The sequence below is a fragment of the Silene latifolia genome, chromosome Y (genome assembly GCF_048544455.1).
Source record: "Silene latifolia isolate original U9 population chromosome Y, ASM4854445v1, whole genome shotgun sequence".
Taxonomy (NCBI): Eukaryota; Viridiplantae; Streptophyta; class Magnoliopsida; order Caryophyllales; family Caryophyllaceae; genus Silene; species Silene latifolia.
Window position 1 is genome coordinate 277,547,261 of NC_133538.1, and position 13,068 is coordinate 277,560,328.

General features: G+C 41.2%; 1 non-coding gene across 1 annotated transcript; it reads right to left on the bottom strand.

The window, feature by feature from the left end:
- Window positions 1–9,627: 9,627 nt before the first annotated feature.
- On the bottom strand, window positions 9,628–9,736 carry LOC141636250 (small nucleolar RNA R71). The gene has a single exon (XR_012540875.1). It is a non-coding gene; the product is annotated as a small nucleolar RNA R71 (small nucleolar RNA).
- Window positions 9,737–13,068: the final 3,332 nt, after the last annotated feature.

Here is a 13,068-nt window from a genome sequence, read left to right on the forward strand (position 1 = left end):
CAATTCCTTCCTATTTTGCTTTCCTATTGCATTTTATATGTCTTGTCGGAAAGAAGATAATGAGGCGAAATTCCCGTCTCCTGTGCATATTTGGAAGCTTGTTGACGATCTTAGATGGACTAGTATGAAGAGGAGGCAAGAACGACGACCAACGAAGTAAGAATAAAGACTATACATAGATTGTACGCTTTGAAGCAAGAGGATGGAACACTGTGCCAAGATCCCTGCGTCCTAAGCACCAGACGAGCGGATTGCCATGTCCTGATCCGAGCGGCCTGAAGACGAGACGAGCGGATCATGGAGCTTTGATCTGAGCGTCTTCCTTGTAATCCGAGCGGATCCCTTTACAAAATCAACTGCCTCAAGCCAGGCCGGGCGGATCGTGTTAGAAGTAGCAGCCTAATCTGCGCATTTCCCTCGGGACTTGCAATTCTCTATCTAACACTTAGCATTGTTATTTACTAACCCGCCCTTGCTTAACCTAATTATGTACTACTATATATACTCCATTTTGTAATAATCAAGGGAGGAAGTCCGATAGTAGAGAGTCTCCTTAGATTAGATTAGGAGTAGATTAGAATTAGACTAATCTCAATCATTCCACATTAATCTTTCCTTAATTATTGTTCAAGCTTTATTATTGGGTAATTGAAGATTATTGGGTTATTATTAGAGAATTGACAACTCTTCACTAATCAATCAAGTTTTCTTCTATTATTCTTTCCTTTCCAATTATTCATCTTAAGTTTGGTATAATCTCTTTACTCTTTACTCTTTGTTGTTTATTTCCTCAATCTCTTATCATGTTTATACTTGTTGTGATGATTGACACCATTAATGACATATTTCCCATGATAATGAGTGAGTAGTTACTTAACTAGGATTAATGGGGGATTAGGGGAGTTAATCATGGAATAGATTTGTGCTTAACGAGTTCATATGAATGCTTGCTTATTGTTCTTCAACTTATGCACATGTCATGTTTGATGAAATGCTAGACTACGAAACCTTGCATTTTTTTACCATCTCCTATCTTTTCAATGAGACTTGTAAGATATAAACCAACTCAAGCCTTGTTAGACCTTGCATAGAGTTGAATAGGGATAACCTAAGTCGACTTGTAGGTGTTGTAAAGTCTTAAACGACTCGGCTTCGAGACATAAGTTTCCCTAGGATTTGGTTTATCATGCATATAGTTTAATAGAAAGAATTAAGTCGACTTGTAGGTGTTGTACAGTCATAAATGACTCGGCTCCGGGACCCAAATCTTCCTATGAATTATTTGACATGAACTAACTTAAAATCCAACAATAATAAATTGCTTCCATCTATATAACTCATTTATGCCATCTAACTCATTTATGCCATGTTACCATGATTCTCCTATGATCTCATGACATCCTAGTATCTTAATTAATTGTGTATATCTTTATTTGCCTTATTGCTTATTCTACTTTATTGCTTTCACAACTACAAACCCAAATAAATTGTGACACTAGCATAAATTGAGATAGATAGACTTAGAACACAAAGCACACCGTTCCGTGGATCGACCTCGACTTAACCACTATCTAGTTGTTTGTTGAGATTATAAATGTGTTTGATTGGGCGTGTGACGACTGCGTTGACCATCAAAATGGCGCCCTTGCCGGGGACGGTGTTATGTGATTAAGTTCTTACTTGTTTGTCTATTTTAATTGTGCTTTAACCTTGAGGAACAAGTTCCTCAAGGTCGTTCTTACCATTTTATTGTAGTTCCTTGGTTGTAGTTGTTTCCTTATCTTAGCTATGATGGCTCAAGACTTGACATATGGAGCATGTGGTGGATCTTTTGAGTATGACTATGGGTATGGGGAGTTTGAGGAGCAAGTCAACACAAACCTACTTACAACTCATACAATGAAAGTCCTAGCTACTACCCCAACTTTTCCCACCAAAATCCCCACATCCAATATCCACAACAACCACCCACCCAATACCCACTTCACAATGAATTTTAAATGTCACAATACAACCACTTTCACACCCATCCACAACAAGAAGATGAGCCCATTCAAAATGTGATTCTCTAAATGATGGGAGGTCAACAAAACTTCTCCAAACAAATGCTAGAGGAGAGCCAAAATAGGGACAATGTTCTTCAAGGCATTGTTACCCAAAGGTGAGGAGTTGGAAATTCAAATTTCCCAAATGAAGGAAGCCCAAGTAACTACTCCTCACCATTCCTTAGACATTGATCATGAATGCGAGTTTGAAGGAATTATCTTTGATGAGAAGTGGGAAGAGCCAATCTCCTTGAGCTCTTGTCAGTATTAAAGTGTTGTGTTTGATGAAGAAGATATGAGGTTGAGTACGCCAAATACTCTTAGCCTTTGTGAGTATGAGGGTGTGTCCTTTGATGTCGAGATAGTGGAGGAAGAATTATTGAAGAAGAGTGAAGTCCCCATTTATGATTCTTATGAGGATAGCCATGATGACGAGATTGTGAAAGAAGCTTATGAAGAATATATGTCTTGCAAGGACCTTTGGAATAGGGGAGAAGAATGGACTTGTGAGATCACCTTACTTGAGGAGCCCATCCTTGAGAAATTTGAGGTATCCTATCATGAATAAAATGAATGTCTCTCCCATATTCCCTATGAAGACCATTTCACACCCACCATGGAACTTATGATTGTTGGAGATGATATGGTGGACCTTCTCCAAAAAGTCAAATCATCATATAAAGGGTACTTGGTGAAAAAGCTCAAGAACAAACCTGCAAATGAACTTACTTGTGGAGATTTGGCACTCACAATTCAAACCCCTAACGTATCCGATCATCAATGTTATGAGAATTCTCCTTCTACTTTGGAAGGATTGAAAAATCCAAGTGTTATCATCATTACCGAAATTAGAGGAAAAGGTGGTAAGTGGAAGTCTCCGGATGAAAATGAACCATACTTCATGCCTAGTGTTGACAAGAATCATGGGCATGTTGGTTTGAAGATTTGAAATTATTCAAGTGCTAAGGGCAAGGTGAAAGAGAGAATGAATGACAAGCTTCCTTGGCCAAGATTTATTTTGAATTGGAGCAAACCATACTTGTGCTTATTTGGGGCTTGTTCACAAGCCTTTGACCTTCTTCTAAGAGCCTTGAGCTCTATGGACAAAGAATCTTGACAATTCAAACTAGTTTGGTGGAGTCCTATCTCAAACCACCATTTGTAATATATGCCCTCCCTTAACTTTTGCATTGTATAATATTGTATATACCTTTAAATTACTTGTATTTCCTTACATAAGAGTAGTGAGAGAGGGTTGCTTACCCATTCTTTGAGTATATTTTTCAGAAAATGATAAGAAGGAATCGTAAAAGGGTGCAAGGGAAAGAATTCAAAAGAAAGAAATGAGGGATTGACGAAGAGCAGCTTAGGACGCTCATCCTGGCCACGAGCCGCTCGTCCTGAGCCCTACTGCAGGCAAAAATCAATTCTGTCTAAGGATCCGCTCGGATTGCCAAAGGGACACCCGTCCCAACAACAATCTGCTAGAGTCGACCCTGGGACGCTCGTCCTGGGCAGTACCTTGAGTAGCATCAAGCATTGGATGTGAATCCGAGCAGATTCTCCAGAAGCCGCTCATCCGAGCAGAACCGCTCATCCCCGCAGCAATCCGCTCATCCCCAACTGAATGCAAAACACACGGACTCACTGACTGAGAATCCGAGCGTCTTCTGAGCAGGACGCTCGGGCTGCAGCTACAAGACGCCCAGATCATCCTCGGGACGCTCGGGTTGACACGGTTTTTGGCTAGGTTATCAAATTATCCGCCCGAGCCCAGCCCAGGTCCGCTCATCTCCCATCACTTCCTTGTTATAAACGCCCCCACCATCCCTCTTTTTCCTTATATTATCTACCCAAAATCTCATATCATTATCCACAAACAATCCCCATCATAAAAACAACCAAAACCCTAACATTCACATCAAGAAAATGATGAACATAAGAGGCAAGATCAAGAAATCCGCCGATGCTGCACCTAAACAGTGCAAGGGTGCTACTTCATCCACCCCAAGGGAGGCAAGGGGCCATCAAAATTTAGAGATACACGGTGTTACACAACTTGAATACTTCCCCTAGGTACTGTTCACTAGCGAGGACCACCGCCAAAGATTTGAACAATTGTTAGGTAAGCACTACGAGCCTACTCAATTTATTGATACCAATGTTTTAGAAGTTCTTGGCATAAGGCATCAAACCGAGATGTTTTTCAATGGTTTGGGTCTTGGGAAGTTATTATATGCTTATGAGGATACCTACTTAAGTCTTATCCTCGAGTTTTTGTGTAGTCTCCGTATTGTCACTAATACACGGAGAAATGTTGGTTTGGAGTTCCGTCTTTGTAATTAGGACCATAAGTTAACCATAGACCAATTTGCAGACATTTTTGGTCTTGAAGTGCCGAGGGAAAACACCGATAAGCCCTCCGACTTCACCGTTAACCACATATGGAGAGCCATTTCTGGGGGAGAACTCCATTTCTTTAAACAATGCTATACCTTTGCCATCCAACATCCGGTGATTCAGATCACCGAGCGCTTTATAGCCGGAACCGTCAATGGGAGGCTAGAATAAGATAGGTGCACCCTTCTTGACTTAACCTTCTTAGAGTCCTACTTGATTGTACAAGGGACAAGGGCTTACAATTTCAACACGCCCCTTGAGATGCTTACAAGGCTCAATGACTATGCTCAAGGGAATTCTAATATCAAGACATTTGTAATGGGAGGCCTAATCACAATTTTGGCCAATGAACTTTGCCTCGAGTTTAACCTTCATGGAAGCTATGAAAAACTCAAAGGAGGCACTTTGATAGATGAGGATGTTATCTTCAACCACCACCGGTGGTGCACTTACAATCAAGCCGGAAGTGTAGAGTGGTTCACAAAGGGATGCTCTTCACTTGTCCTCTTGGGGTGGAACATACCACCTACCGAGCCCCGGTTGAGTCGGTACTCACCTAGGCCGAACTATCTCCTCGTTATTGAGATTTATAACAGCCCACCACAAAGAGAAGAAGCACCTTGTCAACCTCGTGAGTTGCCGGAATGGGGAGATGCACCACCATCCTATGTACCTGTTTTAGCAGGATTTTCCCTGAAAGGATCCGGCTTGATTATTGAGTAATTAGGGTATCTAGTTCAATAAGTTTAGAATAATAATATGAGTAAATAACAAGGAATAATTAAGTATAAAGAATATCGCTTGTATTACTTTGATAAGCTGAGTACAAACTCGTGTATATAACTGAATATTCAGGAGAGAGTGAGAGATAAATTGTAAATAACTGATGAGTCATGAATGTCCTTACAATTGTTAGATTATGCTATTTATAGTTCTACAGATGCTAACGTTACATTCAACCTCAACGTTCCCCTTGATTGTTGGAGTTGTTAGCTGGAAAATAGGGCACATTCCCTATTAACACAGTTGACTCGTTCTTCTTTAACAAACCGTCCTTCCTTTCCTCTTGCACGTTCAGATTTACTAAGATTATGTGCTCCTTGTAGTTGGACTTGGTCTTCCATGAGATTAGGACGTGTTATTTGTTCATATAACTGCATTTCTTGTTTATCAATTTAATCCAGCCTGCTTAAGTGTCCTGCCAGGCTATTCTGCACTTACCATCAGGCTTTTCTTCTAGGATTTAGTAGCTTGCTTATCTTGTGTCACTCTTCATCTGCCATATAGTAGTTAGATTTGTCCGGTCCCTGGTTGCCTCAATCAGCCTAGTAAGGTCAGGCCAAGTTAGAGTCAGACCAGGCTAAATTGGGCTTAACAATTGCCCCTTGACATTTTACCCATGATGGATCAGGCCAGGGGTGAGATGTCAATTTTACCGGGTTAAACAATAAAAAGAATTATATTTACTCAATGACTCTTAGACTTCTAGTGACCGTTAATCACTGCAACGGCTAACTACATGATGTCATGCGGACAGTTTTGTGTTTCCTAGAATTTTTGCACCGTTACTCTTCTTCTATAAATACGGTAATTGTGACAAGTTTACTTTTCACCAAAATTCTTCCACTTTCCTTGCTAAATCTTCTCTAAAATTCTTCCCTATTTCCCAGAAATTCCAGTTTGCTAACTTATAATTTTTCATTAAGTAAAATTTATCACGATAAATAAAACAATAAAGGATATGGGAGCCAAAAAGCGTCCTGCTTCCCAGAAAGCTGAGGCTGAACCTGAACCTACAGTTGTCCATGAAGAGGAGGTGGTTGAAATTGATCCTCCTGCTCGTGCTATTGCGTTTAAATATCAAGATTCTATTTTTTCTGCTCTTCAATCTCTGGATCCCTATTTCCCTGAAGAAAACCTATTGAAAACGAACTATGATAGGGTTTTAAGGGAGAAAAAATTAATTCCCGATTCGGCCGAGGTTTGGATTCCGAGTTTTGTCATCGAGCTAACGGGTATCGCCGGTTGGTTCTGTATTTATGAGTGGGCGTTCAAAGCAGGTTGTAAGTTACCTTTTACTCCTTTAATGATTGATACTATTCGTGCCATGGAAGTATCACCTTTCCAAATCATGCCAATGGTTTGGAAACTTATCCATTCTATTGAAAATTTATGTGCTAAGCATAAACTTGTAATTACTATTAACGATATCAAGACAATATATCATTTGAAAAATCCTTCTACCGGTCGTTTCAATTTGAGGATTAAGTCCAAAATGTCTCCTTTAATTACTAACCTGGACTCTGGAGATGATAAAAGCTGGGCAAAGACTTACCTGTTCATCCGGACTGAAAGTCTGGGGTCAGGCTTTGATTATTTGAGATATCCTCTTTTGGAGAGTGGTAGGTTTCCTGTATTCTTAATTTGCATTTTATTTTATACGAAATTAGGATATTTAAGTTTTACCTGTGCATTTTTGATGATATTTGCAGCTCCTGACTGGGACTTCGACCCTCTTGACGAGGAGGCTATTTCAAGGATAGAGGCCTTTCTTTCTATTCCTAAGGAAGAGAGGGCTTGGCCTGCTAGTCTGGGCAGGGATTTATTGCCCCGGTATATGAAGACTAAGCTGAGTGTGGTTAAAGTACCCAAAGGCAAGCCTAGCTCCACTGCTCTTTCCTGTATGTCTTCTATATGTCTTTGTGTTGATTGTTGTCTTCTTGTCGCTCCTCTTCTGATATTTATGTGTATTTTTTATACATTCAGTATACAGGTCTTCTACTAGGTTGGCCAACTTTAGTGCAGCTGACTTGAAAGCTGGGGTTGCTAGGATTGCTGAACAGTCCAAGAGCCAGGAGGCTAGTGGGAGTGACAAGACGCTTGACGTTTTGGTTTCTGATGTCAAGCCTCCCCAGGAACCGCCCAGGCTAGTATCACCAGAGGTCGTTCAGGCTTCCAAAAGGAGGAGGGAAGCTGTTATTCCTGAAGAAGAAGGGAGAGAGAAAGAGCCTATTCAGGCTCAGCCAATCAGAAGTGTGTCTGCTCGGATGGACGATATGGATGCTGCCCGGGCGCAGATAAATGATTTCCCTGCTAGTATGAGCAGCCAGCTTTTATCTGACAATAACTTTGAGTCTTCTACTAAAGTGGTTTCTATCATGTCTTCTCTTGTGACAAAGGCTGCTGCCCTTGCTTCTCAAGCTAAGGAGGTTAGTTGCAAAGGCACTTTTCAATTATTATGTGTTCTTTATATTGCTGTATGTTTGGCTGATTGACTTTCTTTTGTTTTTCTGTAGGGATTGGACGCTGGGTTGGTTACTGCTTGTCAGCTCAGGGATGCCCAGGCTAGGTGATACGTGCATATTCTATACACTTTATCTGTGGTTTTGGCACGTATTTCTATGCATAATTGTTAGCTTAAGGCTACTATTTCTCGCGAAACGGTTTACTTTGCATTTTCTATGATTTATTGTAGGAATGAGTGGAAGTAAGCTAAATCAAGCCTAATTCATCCTCCGGAGGCAACTTCAAGGAAGCCCAGAAGAAGGAGAGTCGTACTCACTCACCTCGGGATGCGTGCATTGGAGTGAGGAGCTGTTTTTGAAGAAAAGAAGTGTTTCTACACAGCACCATCAGTCGATCAACTATGCTGTAAGGTCGATCGACCACTGAAGCTCATCAGACGCTACTGTTCCGCATTAACCAGTCGATCGACCATGCTGACCGGTCGATCGACCTGTTTTCGAGCTGATATCTATTTCTTCGTGTTAGACTTTTAAAAGCCCAACTTGTAATTAACTTTCGGTATCTTTTTATCAGGAGAACGCAGCAACTTTTAGGTTATGCTTTCATTATTGCAAAAACTCAGTTTTTAGATCTAGCTTGGCAGACGGAAACCTTCGATTTCGATACTTTGTTCTTGAATTCAGTTAGTAAGTTTTTATGCAATTCCCCTCTTCTTTTAATTCTTGTTGTTTCAATTCTTGCCTCATCAATTAAATTCCAGAAATTCATCATCTTGTTCTTTGTCTTTTATTTAAACTCAATCATGTCCATCTTTTTCTTTGTTATGAATTTAACAATTGTTTCAGTTCTAGTCATGCGTAGCTAATTTCTTTGATTGGGAATTAGGTGAGCCATGGCATAAGTTAGGATTGTTTTGTGGTATGAATTCTTCCGTATTGGTCTTGTTGTCTTTTGATAAATCCCTTTACTAGATTGAAAGATTAGTAATTTGAATTATCGTTAGATTGGAATTTCTCTTGAGTGAAAGCTTTGAGAAATTCCGGAGAATTAAGACCGCAAGGTTAATTTGAGCACAGATCGAAAGGCTTGCTTAAACCCCCTGAGACCGTATTTTAGGAGTTCCGCTACCTTATTGTCCTGACCATTGCCGTGGTGAACCGAATTTCCCGATCCCCTTTTTATCTTGTTGAGAAATTTCATTTAGCATTTAGTCAATTTAGTCAACCAATCTCAAAACCCCCCAATTAATTGTTACTTTATTAGACTGAAAAATAGCAAACAAAATCAACCTTGTCTCTCTGTGGTTCGACCCTTACTATCACTAGCTATAGTTTTAGTTTGGAATTATAAATTTAATTTTGATACAAAACGACGGTATCAAATTTTGGCGCCGTTGCCGGGGAGACAGTGTAATTCTGTTTGCTTTATTTTAGTTTATTTTTCTTGTCTCGAGAAACTTTTGTTCCATGAGGCCGTTGCTTACCTTTTCTTCTAGTTTTGCTTTTGCACAGTTAGAAGACAGGTTTTTGAGAGGAAGACTTGAGTACTCTCATTTTGGCAATTATGGCTACAATATATGATAATATGCAGCCAAAGGAACACCATCTTCCAAAGGGGCACCAGTTACCTACCCCTACTACGGGTAACTTCGAGTTTCGTTCCTCTTATATCGACTTGGTAGAGCGAAATCAGTTTGCTGGTCTACCAGATGAGGACCCCCTGAAGCATATGGAGATTTTCACAGACTACTGTTGTTCCATACCTATACCAGCTGGGGTAACTCAGGATGAAGTAAAGGGGTTAATGTTCTTATACTCCTTGAAGGATTCAGCGCGAGATTGGTACCGCTACCTTGATAGGGTAGCAACTGGAGTCACGGACTGGACATATCTAGCATTAGCCTTCTACAAGAAGTACTTCCCACTTTCAAAGACTGACGCCTTGAGAAGTAAAATCAAGAGTTTCCAGCAAGGAGCCGATGAGGATTTTTGTGAAGCATGGGGACGTTTCAAAAGTTTGGTCCGAGCTGTCCCTCACCATGGCTTCCAGCAATGGTATCTTTGCAACCTATTTTATAATGCTCTATATGATGATTATAAGGTCATCCTGGATGCAGCTGCTAATGGCAGGTCCCAAAATAATACCGGTCAAAGTAAAGGTTGGAACACTATTGAGGAGATGGCAGTTCATAGAGCTGAGTTTGGAAGTTCACGTGGAAAGTCACGAAAGCAAAGTGATGAAATGAGTGCCGTTGTGACACTTATAACTTCTATTACTGCCCGTCTCGAGAAGCTCGAGATTTCTGAAGCTTCCAAGGAGAAAGTTGAAATACCTGTTCAAAACTCAGATGAGATCGAGAAGCTGAGAGAGATGGTCCAACTCCTTTTGGTTCAAGTGGCAAATATGGAAGCAGCCGGGATTGAGTCCTCAAAGAATTTTGTGAAGCAATTGGAGAATATGGAGGCTAAGCAAGTTGCTAATTCAACAAGCAAATGTGAAGGGCCGGTTGAGACGATTAATGCCATTAATCTCAGAAGTGGCCTCTCTTATGAAAATCCCGACGAGCCAAAGGAAGACTCGGGAAATGATGAAGAAGCTCGTTCAAATTCTGGTGCAAAAACGAGCTCAATTGCCAGTACTTCTGGTCGATCGACCACCATTGTCAGTCGATCGACTGAAGCGTTAGATAAAATAGTTTCTGGTCAGAAACTATTCACACCCAGCACAGTCAGTCGATCGACCAACATCACCAGTCGATCGACTGGATCACCTGACGAACTCAATTCTGAACAGGAACTGTTCACGCCCAGCCAAGTTGGTCGATCGACCACTCATATCAGTCGATCGACTGGAACTCCAGAGCAGGATGCAATTCCGTCAACTAGTTTGCATGATTCTTCACTCATTGATGATTTGACGGGGGTTTTAAACCTACGGAAGCCGAAGGTTACTGATCCTACGGCCAGTGTTGCAGTCCCGTATCTCGAGGTAACGGTTCCTTTCACTGATCTAATTACCCAGGTACCCTCTTACGCTAAATTTATGAAAGATATTTTAAATCGTAAGAGAAATTTTCGTGATGATGGTAATGTTGCTTTTGTGGAAGAGTGTAATGCTCTTTTGCAAATTAATGTGCCACCTAAGTTAAAGGACCCGGGTAGTTTTTCGATTCCTTGCACTATAGGTAACCACGTCATTGGAAAGGCCCTTTGTGACTTAGGGGCCAGTGTCAGTGTCATGCCGTATTCTGTCTGCGAAAGGTTAAATATTGGTAGACTTAAGGTGACTGATATTACCGTTCAAATGGCAAATAGATCGACTCAGAGACCTATGGGTGTTCTAGAGGATGTACCCGTTCGAGTGGGTAAGTTTTTTATTCCTGTCGATTTCGTTGTTTTGGACATTGCAGAGGACAGTCAAATACCTATTATTTTAGGCAGACCGTTCTTACATACAGCTGGGGCTGTAATAGATGTCAAACTCGGAACCATCACCTTAGAGGTAGGGGATGACACCATTGAGTTCAGTCTTGCCCACAAGGCGACTGAACCTGCGATGAGGATACGTGTTATTCCATTGATATTGTTGACAGGGCTGTTACTTGTAATTGGAGGGAATCCTTAGCCAAGGATCCCTTAGCTGATCTAACCCGCTTAGGTGACTGTGCAGGTTATACAGTGGAGAATGTTGAGGAGCCAGATGCTTTGGTAGCCTCAATGGAGAGCTACGAGCTCAATGAAGAAGAAGATGAGATGCTTTTGAGCCTGGCCAACGATAACTTGGTCAACACTTGCTACACCATTGAAGCTGATTCTGTCTATGCTGTAGAGGTAAAGGTACCGGAGCGTAAGCCACTTCCTCCTAATCTTAAGTATGTTTTTCTAGATGATACGGAGCAAGACCAGCCTATTGTTAGCTCTAAGCTTAATGATGACCAGCTGTCTGCTTTGATGTGTGTGCTTAAGAAAAACAGGAAGGCCTTGGGTTACTCTTTGGATGACATTAAGGGCATCAGCCCTGATGTTTGTATGCACAGGATAGAGTTGGAAGAAGGCCACAAGCCTTACAGACAGGGTCAACGCAAGTTGAACCCGAAGATGCAGGAAGTTGTTATGGCTGAGGTGATGAAACTACTCGATGCAGGTATTATTTATACAGTTGGCAACTCCAAGTGGGTTAGCCCAGTTCAGGTAGTCCCGAAGAAAGGAAGGACTATCGTGGTTAAAAATGATAAAAATGAATTAATACCAACTCGAGTAGTGACAGGGTGGCGGATGTGCATTGATTATAGACAGTTGAATGCCGCCACCAAGAAAGACCACTTCCCCCTCCCTTTTGTTGACCAAATGACTGAAAGACTTGCATCTAACAAATTTTTCTGTTTTCTAGACGGATATTCAGGGTTCTTTCAGATCCCTATTCATCCGGATGATCAGAGTAAGACCACTTTTACCTGTCCACAGGGTGTTTTTGCGTATCGTAGAATGCCTTTCGGATTGTGTAACGCCCCTGCTACCTTTCAGAGGTGCATGATGGGGATTTTTTCTGATTATATAGAGAATGTTATGGAAGTATTCATGGATGATTTCTCAGTTTATGGTAGTGACTTTGATCGTTGTTTAGCTAACCTTGATAAAGTCATGCAGCGTTGTATAGATGTTAATCTTGTTCTAAACTGGGAAAAGTGTCAGTTTATGGTCAATGAGGGAGTTGTGTTAGGGCATCTGATTTCTGATAAAGGTATACATGTTGATAAGGCAAAGGTGCAGGTGATTGAGCAATTACCTCCTCCCTTGAATGTTAAAGGGGTGAGGAGTTTCCTTGGTCACGCTGGTTTTTACCGGCGTTTCATTAAGGATTTTTCAAAAATTGCTAAACCACTTACACATTTGCTCCTTAAGGATGCTGTCTTTGAATTTACTGATGAGTGCCTTACCGCTTTTAACAGGTTAAAGAAGGCCCTAGTTTATGCGCCAATCATTCAGCCGCCTGATTGGGACCTCCCATTTGAGATCATGTGTGACGCCAGCGATTATGCGGTCGGTGCAGTTTTGGGACAGCGGAAGAACAAAGCTTTGAATGCCATATATTATGTGAGTCGAACTCTGGATGAGGCTCAAATTAATTATTTTACCACTGAGAAGGAGTTTTTAGCTGTAGTTTTTGCCTTGGACAAGTTTCGGTCTTATTTGTTGGGTTCTAAGGTTATTGTTTATACTGACCATGCAGCGTTGAAGACTCTCTTTATTAAGAAAGATGCGAAGCCAAGGCTTTTGAGGTGGATACTCCTTTTGCAGGAGTTTGATTTGGAGATCAAAGACAAGAAAGGAGCTGAGAATGTGGTGGCTGACCACCTATCTCGTCTGCAGCTGACAGA